The sequence below is a fragment of the Euleptes europaea genome, chromosome 1, assembly GCF_029931775.1.
Source record: "Euleptes europaea isolate rEulEur1 chromosome 1, rEulEur1.hap1, whole genome shotgun sequence".
NCBI classification, from domain to species: Eukaryota; Metazoa; Chordata; class Lepidosauria; order Squamata; family Sphaerodactylidae; genus Euleptes; species Euleptes europaea.
Window position 1 is genome coordinate 34,271,765 of NC_079312.1, and position 15,056 is coordinate 34,286,820.

A 15,056-nucleotide genomic window follows, 5' to 3' on the forward strand; every position below is an offset into this window, starting at 1 on the left:
ATTCAAGGAGGCTCGTGAGAACCTAAGAAGAGCCCTGATGAACAGATCAGCTAGTCCAGCATCTTGTTTCCCACAGTGATCAAGCAGGAGCCTCAAGAAAACCTACAATTGGGCTACAAAAATGTTTGCTTTCCCTTGTCAATTATCCCTAGCATCTGATTCCTAGAGACATCCTTCCCCTGAATATCAGGGTTCCATTTAGCCATCATGACTAATAGCCATTGATAAACCTGTTAGAACATAAGAACATAAGAAAGGCCATGCTGGATCAGGCCAAGGTCCATCAAGTCCAGCAGTCTGTTCACACAGTGGCCAACCAGGTGCCTCTAAGAAGCCCACAAACAAGACGACTGCAGCAGCATTGTCCTGCCTGCGTTCCACAGCACCTAATATAATAGGCATGCTCCTTTGATCCTGGAGAGAATAGGGATGCATCGGGACTAGTATCCGTTTTGACTAATAGCCATGAATAGTCCTCTCCTCCATGAACATCCCCACTTCCTGAATTTGCCTCATCTTCTTAAAAGTCATATAAGCTAGTGACTATCACTACACATTTTGGCACTTTTGAAAATCACTTCTTTTTGTCTGCCCTATGTTTCCTGTCCATCAGCTTCATTGGATGACCCCAAGTTCTAGTGTTATGGGAGAAGCAGGAAAAGTTTTCTGTGTCCTCTTTCTCCACAGACTTCTGTTGTGACCCCAAACATATTCGTCTTTCTTTTTTTGGGGGGGGGGGGACTCTCTATAAGTCTTTCTGGCTCTCGTCCAATGAGATGAAACACATTTAACACAATCGTGGATTGTGGCCATTGTCCAATCAATTCATAGTTTGTATGGTAGATTTACAGTGCAATCTGGAGAAGACTTACAACCTTTTAAGCCCATTTACTTTAGGAGGATGCAACTCTGCTTAGAATTGCACGGTTTGACTATAGGGACCTTTATGCCTGAACGATATCATTTTGCAACACAGAGTAAATGCTACCATGCTGCCCTTTGACAGGTGGGAATTGCTCTGCTTCACATTTTGGAGTTTAAATTGTCCTAACTTTATGCCTCAACTTTGCACTTAATGGAGTTTTTTTTTGTCATTGAATTCTTGTCTAAAGTGCACTCTCCTTCTCATTTTTCAAGTCTGTCATCAACTACCTCTTCCACAAAGCCTTCCTAGAACTATTCCATTTGCCTGTCATGCTGCTAAACTAGTTCATTTGCTCAAAATCCTTATGTGCATCCTTTTTCTCTTCCTCCCCTCCATTCCCTTGCTGGCAGTTGTCAACTTTTTCTTTGTCTAGGTTACAATCTAAGCTTTTTTTAGAATGGGGAATCTTTAAGTTCCCAAGTGTATGTGGCTTCCGGGTCAACAGGGTTGCCAGCTCCGGGTTGGGAATTACCTTGAGATTTTGGGGGTGAAGCCTGAGGAGGGCGGGGTTTGGAGAGGGGAAGGACTTCAATGCCATAGAGTCCGATGGCCAAAGTGGCCATTTTCTCCAGGTGAACGGATCTCTATCGGCTGGAGATCAGGTGTAATAACAGGAGATCTCCAGCTAATACCTGGGGGTTGGCAACCCTAAACATTAAGCTTGCCTGTCAGTTGTGACTGCTTGCAAGCCACCAGACCATCCATATTGGGAAACCAGACCCATACATTTTGCTAGATATTGCAGAATTTTGAAATTCAGAACTACTTAGTATTTTGGGTGTGTTTGCTCAATAAGTTGTACCAGTTCATACCACCTAAATACCACAATGAGCTTCCTGGGCTGTAGAGAGAAGTATACTTAGTGGGAAGTCATCATACCCCTCAATGAAAGGGACTGGTTACTTTGTTCTCACACTCACTCACTCTCACTCTCTCTCTCTCTCTCTCAAACACATATAATGAGTCACTCAACATTTTAAATGAAGCTCTTTTAAATTGAACTAATACAAACCAGCTGAAGATCTGGTACTGGTTTTAAGGTTACCAAATATAATTGTAACAAGTAGTTCCTTTCCTCTTTATTCCCTCTATCCTCATCCAATTCCTCTTATGCATTAACGGGCCTGCTTGAAGAATGATTAATGCCATTAATATCTGTCTACTTCAATAAACCTTCTCATCTTTGAACTACTTGCAATATTTTGCCGCTCTCTTTCCAGTTGCCTACAAATTCATACGTATGACAAATGTGAATATCAGTTTCAGTTTTCTATTATTTCCCTTGTCTGATCAAATAAATTAACAGACTTTCATTCCATTCCCAGGAGTGATGCCCATATGCTGATGGAGGCAGCAGTAAAAAAATATTACCTGTTCAAAGAGGGAAAATAAAAGAGAAAGGGGATCACGTGGTTCTTCTCCCTTGCTTGCAAACCGTACAGAGATGCTGAGTTTACTCTTTTCACTGGGATGTCGCTTGTCACATTTCATGGCCCACAATATATCACAACATTAGCAACCTTCTCATCGAGCTGGACTTTATGATCTTGTATTTTAATTGCCAGCCCTGCCTTTAAATCCAACCTGTATACAATTGGAAACTATTCTTTTAATCGCGGGGGGAGAGGATCGCTTCACCTTGGTAACAGACACTCTTTCCAGCCACACAGCATCGAAGCGGTAATGGAACATGGTCTTCATACAGCTTCCTCTATTTGAACAGTTAAGGGAACGATTTGTACCTACCTCTTGTTGATAGACAATGTGCCATAGGCAAAAAGATACTGGGAAGGAAACAGCTAACTGCTTAATCTTGTTTACTTTCATTCGCCAAGCCTCTGTCATATATTTTTATGGGTTCTCAACTCCACCAAATTGGTAATGCGAAAAGAAAAATGACTCCATCACCCTTGATCTCAATTTGTTATATGCTGATGATGTAATAATGATTGACCTGTGGCCACAGGAAAAGTGGCTTATCTCTGTTCTGTTGTGAATCTCTGGACCCAGGATTTCTCTCTCCAAACGGTTATGCCCTTTCTGTAGATGTTAAGGCCAGGAGGAAATGGTTGCTTGTGCAGATGGAAAACTAAGGCTCCTCCTACATGAGGGTTTTTTCAACATGGTAAGCAAGAAGTCCCCAGATTAAAGTCCATATGATGTCATGCTCACTCCAAACACAATTCATGGCATTGCTGGGACTTACCCCTTTAAACTGGATTTAAAACAACTCTATTTTAATCCAGTTCAAAGGGTAGGGTTACCAGCTCCAGGTTGGGAAATACCTGAAGATTTTGGGGGCAGAGTCTGAGGAGGGCGGGGTTTTGGGGGGAGTGACTTCAATGCCATTTCTTCCAGGTGAACTGATCTCTATCGGCTGGAGATCAGTTGTAATAGTAGGAGATCTCCAGCCACCACCTGGAGGTTGGCAACCCTATCAAAGGGTCATCTGCAGCAGAGTGTTTGTGTGGCCACTCCCTCCATCCCCACTATGAGGAGGAGGTGGACCTTGCTACACTTTCAAAATGGCATGGGCCAGTTCTGAGAGACAGTGTGGTTTAGTGGTTAAGAGCTTCCATAATCCTTGGAGCTGACCCAGCTATGGGTAGATTTATTCAATAACACCCCCAAAAAACACACACACACACACAAACATCATGCCAGAGGCACTAAGTTCTGCACGATTCTTTCGCATCTCCCAATGCTATCATGTTTCCTAGCGTTTTGTCAGGCAACAAAGCCAGGCATTCTAGAGGTATCTGCACATTCAGAGTACTGATGATTTAGCAAAGGCTTTGCATGGTACCACCTCCCATGTAGCCAAATAGCCAGACCGGTGCAAAAACTCTGAGGTGCAAAATCAGAAAAAGGGTGAAGAGTGAGAGGTGGATGGCATATCCATGTGGAGATGGGGCAGAGAAGTCATTGTTGGGTCGTCATGGCAGATGATGGGAAAGTATGGTTGCCAACTCTGGATTGGGACATTCCTGGAAATTTGGGAGAGATGCCTGGAGAGGGACTTCAGTTTCTCCTGGAGACTATGGTTTACCATAGAGTCTAACCTCTAAAGCTGCCTTTTTCTCAAGTTGAACTAATCTCTGTAGTCTGGAGATCAGTTGTAATTCCTGGAGAACTCCAGGCCTCACCTTGAGGTTGGTAACCCTTTGAGAAAGTGGTATACTAAAGATGCATAACTGTGACAAAGGATTACACAGGATTATCTAGTTAACGAAGAATTAAGTGTTGGGGGAGAGGCCATCTTCCTTCTGGTCATGCCTGGGAAGAAGAAGCGGAGTTGTTATTAAGATGGCTGCTAGAGTTGTTGCCGTTAGAGCCTTTTGGCCCAAGTTGCATTATCTGCAAGTAAACCACCAAGCTGTGACAAAGACAATTAACAAGGAAAACCATTAAACAGAGGGAGGGAGGGTCCTAGGGTTGCCAGGTCCCTCTTCGCAACCAGTGGGAGGTTTTTGGGGTGGAGCCTGAGGAGGGCGGGGTTTGGGGAGGGGAGGGACTTTAATGCCATGGAGTCCAATGGCCAAAGCGGCCATTTTTCTCCAGGTGAACTGATCTCTATCGGCTGGAGATCAGTTGAATTAGCAGATCTCCTGCTACTACCTGGCACTTGGCAACCCTAGCAGGTCCGCAGCAAAAAGACAACAAGGCCAGGTGGCCGGGCGAGCATTCCTTGAATAGCCCCTGGAGGCGGGGAAATGCCTTGCCCTTGTTTCATCATCAGATGTCGACCCAGCCTCCAGAGCAGCCTGCCCGTGTCCTGGCAATAGGCTGGATCGCTGCAAGGGGTGGGCCCCACCGCTAGGCTTACCAGGTCCCTCTTCTTCTTCGGCAGGAGGTTTTTGGAGTGGAGGTGGGGGGGTTGAGCGCTCCCGGAAGTGCTGCATTGCAAAGGGCCGGTTTCCACTCAAACTCCCAGTTTGAGTGGCAAAGGCCTGTTGCGATGTGGCACTTCCGGATGTAAAAAGCACCACAAGGAACCGTTTCCCACTCAAATGGCCCCTTGTGATGCGTTTTACACCCAGATGTGCAGCATCGCAACAGGCCTTTATAACTCAAACTGGGAGTTTGAGTGGAAACTGGCCCTTTGCAATGCAGCACTTCCTGATGTGAACCAGAAGTGACCTGTCCCTGCCTGCACAGATTGCCCACCTACCCTCAGCTGGTCAATGGGTGGCCAGGTAGATTGGCGGGGGTTTGCCCGCCACTACCTGGCACTTGGCAACCCTAGTTCAGAAATAGAATGCCTATGATTGTCAGGTGCTGTAGAGAGTCAGCCGATGCAAGCTGTTGTCTGCAGTCCCGGCCTATAGAAATCCCTGTGGCTTCACACTGGCCATAGTTCAAAACAGGATGCTTGATTAGATGGACCATTGCCCTGACCCAGCATGGCTACTCTTACATTCTTGTGAGCCTGCCAGGGCAGAAAGAAGGTGGGTAGGGATGGCTCAATTGGTTTAGCAGGCCCTGTAGAACACTCCAGCAATTAAACCACATATCCCTACTTTAATCCATATTTTTCAGTCTGCAGTGACCCCTAAAATAATGATCAAGGATTAGAATAAGCACTCTACTCTTTGAATGGGTTTTGGGACAATGACATTTTACTTACCCTACCCAACCCAGATTCAGATATGTGATACATATATCAGAACTTGGAAGGTGAATATCAGAATATCAGGAAGATGAATTCATCAGAAGAAGAATGGCCTGTGTGACTTCATTACTTGCAGGCAATCAGATATATCTCTAGTTAACTCTTCAGAGATGTGCTTGACTAATCAGCCTGTGGGGTGGGGATTATTTCTGTTATATGTTAATTCAACCATTCACAAGCCATAGAGTTCATGGGCCGTTTCCTGACATGTTTCTTAAAAAGCAGCGTTGGGGAAAATAGCAGCTGTATTTTAATAGAAAATAAATGCTTAAATAAATAAATGAAGAAACAGAAACAACAAATGAAGCAACCGAAAAACCATTCCCCAGAGAATGGATATAATTAAACTTTACTTCCACTGTGAATTGTACAATCACTCCTTCCTGCTTCGTTTTAGACATCAATTTAAAACCTTCCTATCTATGAATGCATTTGCAGACCAGGGCTGGCTTGATTTCCTGTTGTTGTCTTTTTGTTCTTTTGTCGATTTTCGGCTGTTTCAGTGCTGTTCTTGTTTTTTATCATGTTGTCGTCTCCATTACATGTTGTACATTATTTTGAGAGCCCAAGTTAAACAGAAAATGTAACTCATCAGTTTTACAAAGAAAATGACCGTTGGGAAAATCAACTGTGCCCAATCCTCAGTGAATATGAGATTGTGGAAGGAGAAATGAAAACAGAAGCCGTCTATGTGACCTTTCAAGCTTAGAGGGAGACAAAGTATTACAGAGTCCTATAACAATCCTCTCCGTGAAATGGCAAAGAGATGAAAGCAATGGAGACTCTACTGACCAAACTGGGTGGACATTCCAACATTGTGGCTTCTCGGTTGGCCTGAATGTGGGAGATATAGACAATAGTTTCAAGCTAGAATTGATTTGTTAGTTTGATGGACAATTTGAGCTCCTCACACAATATTTACGTATTAACTGCACCACAAAGGACATGAGCTCAAAACTGTAGCCAGGCTTCCTTACTTGGTTAAAGGTAAAGGTAGTCCCCTGTGCAAGCACTGGATCATTACTGACCCATGGGGTGACGTCACATCCCAATGTTTGCTAGGTAGAGTATGTTTACGGGGTGGTTTGCCAGGGCCTTCTCCACTTTAACCCCCAGAAAACTGGATACTCATTTACCAACCTCAGGAGGATGGAAAGCTGAGTCAACCTTGAGACGGCTACCTGGAACCGACTTCAGTGGGGATTGAACTCAGGTCGTGAGCAGAGCTTTTCACTGCAGTACTGCAGCTTACCACTCTGCGTCACAGGGCTCACTAGGTTGGGCTGCTATAATTCCAGGAAGGGCAACCCAGTGCTCTAGATGGAGTAGCTTGGCCCTATGCTGAGGCCAGAGGGAGAAGAGGAAGCAGACAACCACCCTTCTATCATGCCTGGATCAAGCTCGAGCTGAAAGTCCCCTTCTCCCAGTCACCCATTGCCACAGATGATCTTCACCAAGTGGGACTGTTACATTTCCAGGTTAAGTGCGGCATACACATTGGCCCACCCTGGTGATGGACTTGTTTGACTTGCCTTCAGCACTACTATGCCAAGATAGGGTTGCCAACTGCCAGGTAGTAGTAGTAGATCTCCTGCTAATTCAACTGATCTCAAGCCGATAGGGATCAGATCACCTGGAGAAAAATGGCCGCTTTGGCAATTGAACTCTATGGCATTAAAGTCCCTCCCCTCCCCAAACCCTGCCCTCTTCAGGCCCTGCCCCCAAAATCTCCTGCCGGTTGAGAAGAGGGACCTGACAACCCTATGCCAAGATGATCATATACTGCACTGAAAAAAAATCACTGTCATGTCTACCTTTCACCTGTGCATTTTATAAACATTTTTTTCCCAGCACCCTTAGTCATACTCTTCTATATCCAACTCCAAAAGTATAGGAACCTTGTTAGGTGTTGCCACTCATCCAAGTTCCTCATCCCAGAGTATGGTTCTGGGTGGCAACTGGCTTAGATTTTTACTGAGACTTCCATTTCTGCTTCCCCAGTGAAGTTTCATCCACATTCCTCCCTCTCCTCCTCCTCTTTTTCTGACATCAATTCCAAACAGTTACACCCTTCTAAGGACGTTGACTTCAATGGCTTTAGAAGAGGGTAACTCGGTTTAGGACTGCACTGTGAATTGCGTTTCTCTTAGCTTACATGAGGTAGTTTCAGATTCTCCAACAATTCAATCCTTTGCAGAATTACTTCAGTCGAAACCCTTTGATTTCAGTAGGCTTAGAGATTGGAGTAAGTCAACAATGGATTGCTCCATAAATGTGGTTGGGGCCAGTGTGGTGTAGCGGTTAAGAGCGGCCGTTAGGAGTGGTGGCCTCTAATCTGGAGAACCAGGTTTGATTCCCCACTCCTACACATGAAGTTAGCTGGGTGCCCTAGGGCTAGTCACAGTTCTCTCCAAACTCTCTCAGCCCCACCTACCTCACAGGTCTGTTGTGGGGAGGGAAAGGGAAGGTGATTGTATGTCAGTTTCATTCTTCCTTAAGTGGTAGAGAAAGTTGGCATATAAAAACCAATTCTTCTTCTTTAAACGGAAGCAGCAAGCTGTAATGTGGTGGTATTTTCAGGTGCCCAGGAAGGTATTGGGCTCAGTGAGGTGGTGGGAATTGACTTGGAGGTAGAGTGAACAGGAACAGACTGGGTTTTTAAAATGGGCTAGGAGCCAGCTAAGTGATCTGTGTGGGGCAGTACCAGGGGCTGCTCAGCTTGGATCCCTCTGACAGTGGGGTGAAAGGCGATGACAAGAAAATTTATGCCCACTTTCCTCATTCCTGGTCGGGTTTAAGTTGAGCGGTCCTTCTAGTAGCTGCTAGATTGTTCCTAGTTGCCCCTGTGAACTGTCATGATAAGGAAATAATATGGAAGCCTGATAAGGCCAGTCCCCCTCTGCTGGCAAGCCCTGCCATGCTCAGATGTGTTGCCGTTTCTATTGGAGGCTGATCCAGTAGTGCAAACGGGGCAGTGTGACCCACCAACTCAATCCCCTCATGCTTGCCTCCTTACTTTCCTCCTCAGACAGTCCAGGGGCTATGAAGTCATCTAGCCAGCATGATGTAGTTGTTAAGAGTGGCAGACGGTAATCTGGAGAACTAGGTTTAATTCCCAGCTCCTCCACATGAAGCCAGCTGGGTGACCTTGGGCTAGTCTCAGTTCTCTCAGAACTCTCTCAGCCCCACCTACCTCACAAGGTGTCTGTTGTGTGGGGGGGAGGAAGTGATTGCAAGCTGCTTTGAGACCCCTTAGCATAGAGAATATCAGGGTATAAAACCCAGTTCTTCTTCTGTTTGTCTCTTGTCTTTGTTTTGCCCCATCCCATTGCACTCTACCCTACAGAGGCCCTTTAAACCAAGCTTACTAACATCAGTTCATTGGATAGGGTGTAGGGTTACCGACTTGCTGGAGAAAAATGGCCTTTTGCATTAACAGTAACTTAATGAGACGTTACTTACCAGGTGAGGTCATTTACCTCCATGGCCTAAAAAGCTCCAGCTGTCCATTTCCATGCATTAATACTACATTAAAGGGACAGGACATTTTTTCTGCAGCCCTGTTGACAACCCTAGCAGGGAGGTGTCCATATGGCTTCCTCTGAGTCATTAACCAGACCTATCAATCTTACTTTTTGCCTAGGGAGATAGGAGAGGAAGACACACCTGACCAACCAGGGATTCTCTCAGAGTAATTGTATGGCTTACCAAAACTAGTGCGCTGTCTCTTTATAGCCTCGATATCCCTCTTCTCCATTTAGAATCAGCCCTACAGAGTAGAATGAATCCAGGTGTTGTTGTTTTTTAACTTATGCTCATTTCACTCAGGAGATTTCACCTGTCCCCTACAAATGCAGGATGCAGGACTTTTTTGTTTGTAACAGAGGAAAGCCTGGAGAAGGAGATTTTTTTTAAGGTAGGTGTCACAATGAAATCTTACTGCTACAAAACTAAGAGAAAAACTTATCTTAGTGGGGGGGGGGTAGAGTATTGTTAATCAGCATTTCCCCTGAATTAGAGGAGTTGGAGAACAAGGGTTATGAATGGTAGTTTTGTCTAACATAATAAGGGGGGAAATGCTGGAGGCCCCCTCCCCATAAAAACTTCACTGCTCAAAGAAAACTAAATTTCTTTTAAGCTCCACTCCCCCTTTCTTGAGAGTAAATCCTGTTGAATATTCCAGTTCAACAAGTACAATGAACACACAATCTGTACACAGTGTGCACTTGGTTTTTCTTTGTGTACATGCTGAGTAATTCTCACATTACATTCAATCCATGTACAGCTGAACATGTGATCTAAACCTCACATTTATCCAGGTAACTGGTCCCTCGTTTTATTTGTAAAGGAGATGTATGCGTGTATGTGCAGGGTTTATGTTTGTTCACTGTAACATGAACAGGTTTCACATACAGACTTGTTTTTGTTTAAACATGCATAGGATTGTACCACTAGTGCTAAATTAAAGGCACTCTGAACGTGCTCTCAATCATTTCATTGCCACTACTTCTTTAAAATGTTATCCCCAAAAGCAAAGGTGTTGAGGCTCTTGATAGTCTATTATCTGAAACCCTTAATTTGGTCTGGGCTGATCGGATGTAGTTGATTACCTGGTAGTGAGGGAGAATGCCTTTGAGTTCTATTTGTGGCCAAAGGCCTCCTTGCTTTGTGCTACTTTATAACAAGGAAAATGAGTTCTGGCGTGTTGATTAAAACGAGACCTGCAGTACCCATATCCTTGTCTGTCTCATAAACTGCATTCTTTTGTTTTGTGTGTTCAGTATGGGTTTTAGGAGGGGGGGGAGTGAGGCAAGCGTCAACCCCCCCCTGCGTTGGGTATTCCTACTGTTATTGCAAACACAATAAGAAAAGAAGGGGCTTCATTAGATCGACACCTGCATAGGAATCAGTTAAGTGATAAGGAATTGTATTGCTATGCTTACAATTTTTTTAAGGTAGCAGTCACACACTCTCAGCCCTGATTTTGCTAGCATTTGGATGGGAGGCCTACAAGGAATACTAGGAGGCAGACAGTGGCAAACCACCTCCAAACCTCTCTTGCCTTGAAAACCCTCTAGGAAGCCCACAAGCAAGACAACTGCAGCAGCATTATCCTGCCTGTGTCCCACAGCACCTAATATAATAGGCATGCTCCTCTGGTACTGGAGAGAAGAGGGATGCATCATGACTAAGGTCACCATAAGTCATCTGTGACTTGATGGCAAAAAAAAAAAATCATTGCAAGGGAGAAGGATAGGAACAAACTCAGGATTAGTTGGCTCTGCCTACCACTGACCTGCTCTGCCAGAGATGGCACTGGTTTCTTTAGGTACATGTTACTTGTGGATAAATTAAAGCTGGTTGCCAGTTTTGAAGGAGTGCAACATGCTAAGCAGCTTCAAGGAGGACCCTGTTCCCACAGGAATGACTGCATGCAGAACAGTCCAGAAAATTGTTAAAGAAGAAATAGGACCAACATATCGGAGAACCGTGTTGAGGGACACCCAAACCCAGCATTTCTGATTATGTCACGTTGTAATGACTGCCTTAAACTACAAATGGAGTTGTCAGTGTTGAAATGTTGTTTAAGAAGATTTGGGCAACCTAACTGCAGAGCACCGTACAGAGCAATCCAGCCTTCTGGGGAGTAAGCCCCATCAAATGGATCTCAGAGTCTAAAAGCGTCTCCGCAGAGCTTAAAACGAACGAGGAGGAAAAGATTCTTCTACAATTGCTTTGTATTGAAATAGGTGGTAATACTAGTTATGTTGGATCTCTTATTCACCCGTCCAAAATCTCAGTCCAACCTAGGGTTGCCAGGTCCTCCCTTGCCACTGGTTGGCGTAGGGGGTAGGGTTGCCAGCTCCAGGTTGGGAAACTCCTGGAGTCTTGGGGGTGGAGCCTGGGGAGGACAGGGACCTCAGTGGTAAACGATGTCATAGAGTCCACGCCCCAAAGCATCCATTTCCTCCAGGGCAACTGATCTCTGTAGTTTGGATATGAGCTGCAATTCCAGGGGATCCCCAGGTCCCACCTGAAGGCTGGCATCCTAATCCAACCCAAACATCTTTTTGAGGCCCAGGCCCAGATAAAGCTTAGTCTAGGTGAAAAACGGCTCTGTTAATGATGGAATGTTAGGCCGCCAGCAACCTTTCTTCAGATGTTTCTAGAGAAATTTGCCTTAACATGTGTAAAAGATAGGGCTGCCATACTCAGATTCCCCAAATCTGGGCAATTTAATTGCATATTGTTCAAATTGTTAATTATGCAAATCAAGCATCAAGCATGATGATTTTGTTATCTATTAGCTGCTTTGCATCTCCTCTTGTTAACAAAATGTTGGGAAGGGGAGTTCCCTCCCGCACATGAAATGAAGGACTCCCCAGATTAAAGGGGAATGTCCTGTCTCAAGCTCATTCCCAGGACAGCTCAGGGGGTCCACAGGGCTTTCCCGTTTAATCAGGAGTTTTGTTTACCTCTGGTTTAAAGAGACAATATCAGGGTTCTGCAAGCAAAATGTCTGAATGGGTGCTCCACGTATAGCCACCATGGGGAAGAGTTAGGGCTAAGCTTTGATTTCAAAACATGGTGGGCTAGTTTAATGCAGCTTGCTATTCCCCCCCTTCAGTCCTTTAAAAGGACTCCTCCCCCCGCATTCCCTTGCTGAGATGTGTTATAGGATATTTTCCTTAAAATTACTTACTTCTAGATGCCACAGTGGCTGTGCCTTTATTGGACAGAACAAAGGAAGGCAGGCCTGTTTCCACTGTATAAACAAGGTAGAAAACTGCACATTTTGCCTTTTATCTCTGGTACTAGAAGGCCTAGGGACTCATTGGTTTTAAATGAAAGCTGAGAATCTGGGTCAGCTAATGGGCCAAATGACTGCTGGGTGGCATCTAGGTAAATCTAGGTAAAACCCAGCCAACCACTGAGCTTCCCTGAAGGCGCGCGGGGGGGAACAGATCTGCGCCTTCCAGCTGAAAGGCGCAGATCTGTTTAAAGGGCCCAAATTCACCGAATTTATTCGGGAACACCCCGAACTCGCCGAATTCGGCTCCCCGTTTCCCCTTTTTTGAGTTCAGTTCAATCCGAACCAAAAAACCGCCGAATCGGGGGAAAATTGGCTGTTTTTCGGTTCAGGCCGAACCGAATCGACAGCCCTAGCTCTCCCGGTAAACACCTTAGAATCCTTCCATCTTCCAACTGCCTTTCCATTCACTGGTGCCATTGTTCTCCCTTCAGTAGGTCGCAGGCCTTGGCCTGAACAGCCAGGCAGCCAGCCAATCAGAAGTTATGGAGAGGATGTTTGGAGGCTTCTCGGCTCAGCAAGCTACTTCAGTTTAGCTGATAAGCTGTCAGTGCCTGAACTATTATCAAGAGGATAGCTGGGCACAGAATTTGTGGTGATCATATAATAGTAGTGAGAAACAGATCTGTGGCCTTTCTGGTTCCTGTTGGCAGTAAAGGGGAGTGCTTAAACCGTTACTAGCAAATCTTTTAGCGATGTAATTTCAGGTTAGTAGCTTTAAAAAAAAATAGTAGTGAATGTACTAAACTGAGGCTATCGTACTTTGGTCACATTATGAGAAGACAAGAGTCACTGGAAAAGACAATCATGCTAGGAAAAGTTGAAGGCAGCTTGAAAAGAGGTAGACCCAACAAGAGATGGATTGACTCCATAAAGGAAGCCACAGCCCTCAGTTTGCAAGATCTGAGCAAGGCTGTTATGGATAGGACATTTTGGAGGACATTGATTCGTAGGTTCGCCTTGAGTCGGAAGTGACTTGACAGCACTTAACACACAGACACACACACGTATGAGCAAAAGCAAGTTGCATGTAGCTGAACTGTATCTCTTCCCAAGTGTTTTAGGGCTGCATCAATCCAACATAATCTTAAACGTATTTACTGAAAAGTCATCTAAGTACACGAGGAAGTGTGCATAAAATTGCACCCTAGTGACATGTGTGGAAGTACACCAGCTCTTGATTTATGCTGTGGGTGTAGTGGTATTTTTCACTTGAAGGGATAAAGAAAACGGTGGATGCCAGCTACATGCATAGTGGTCACTGTGATAAACTTATGGTCCCTCTGTGCTCAGAAGACCCTTGAAATCCAGGCAAGTGTTGAATGTGTGCCATTCCAATGTGTCTTTTTAAAAGAAAGCTTTAAAATACTTCCTCTCAGTGGCGGACTGGGTCTAAAAATATTGGTTGCCAGGATACAAAGGGAGCCCACCCACAACTATAAGGCTATCATTTAATTTTTATAAGAAATAAATAAAATTTTCAAAAAATACATTAAAAATACATTTTAACTAAAATTAAAATTTTAGTTGCATACAGTAATAGTATTGGAACTTCTATTACATTTTCAAGCTACTAAAAGGTCATTAACATTTTAAAAATATTGTCTAATGTTTAAGGGGCCCCACTCATCAGGGGCTCACAGGGCCCACTTGCCGTCGGGCAAGCTGACACCCTGGCCAGTCCGCCACTGGTTCCTCGGCTAATATTTTGTGGGATCTCTGGATCCAAACAGAATCATTTGTATTTTTTTTCTTTTTAAAAAGAATAATTTGTGTTAAGCTGTAAAAGAAATAAATGAGATGAAACATAGGCTAGCGTGTATTGAGGGCAGTATGGTAAAGTACAAGTAGCTTCAAGCAGATACAATTTAGATAAGGGCGACTGTTTTAAACATTACAGATGCCAAATTATCTTGACTCAATTACATGTTTCACCAGGAAAAAAAAACCAGAAAAGAAAAAAGAACCCCCCCCCCACCAGGCTCCCAGTCACTAGTTATAAGCAGCGCAGTATTTTGCCTTTATGCTGTTCTAACTAAAACTAGATAAAATCTCCCAGTCGAAAGGAAGGGACAAAACTCATTACAGATAAGGCATTTCCCCAGAACGCCTCTCCCGGATTGCTTTTTTATTTAAACGCATGGGCTAAAAAGGAAATCTCTCCCTCCTATCTTGCCAGAGATCAGCCTAGCTTCTGGGCTCCTCATTCTGATCACAGCCCTGGGTTCTTTTTAACCTATCCGCCGCTGCTCAGATCGCAACGCCCGGGATCTTCGGAGGGAGACCGTGCCTGGATTATTATTATTATTATTTTTTTGGGGGGGGGCTTGTTTTAAATCCAGCCAACCCCACGCAGAGGCCTATGTCCGCGTAAGCATAGGCCTGCATTATTTTTTTATGACGCTTGATCGCATTAGAGATGTTTAGTGAAAACACATCGCGCGATGCCGGCGACTGTATTTCCCTGCTAAATGGATCGATATTGCTTTAAGCCCCCCTGCTGTCAGGAAATTGAAAAAATAGGCAGCAGGGCCGATTTTTTTTTTTTTGCAGCGGGGCTGTGGGATGAATCCGTGCAGAAAGCAGTCTCTCTCTCTCTCTCTCTCTCTCTCTGTGTGTGTGTGTATTGGGGATGGCGGCATAAGGGT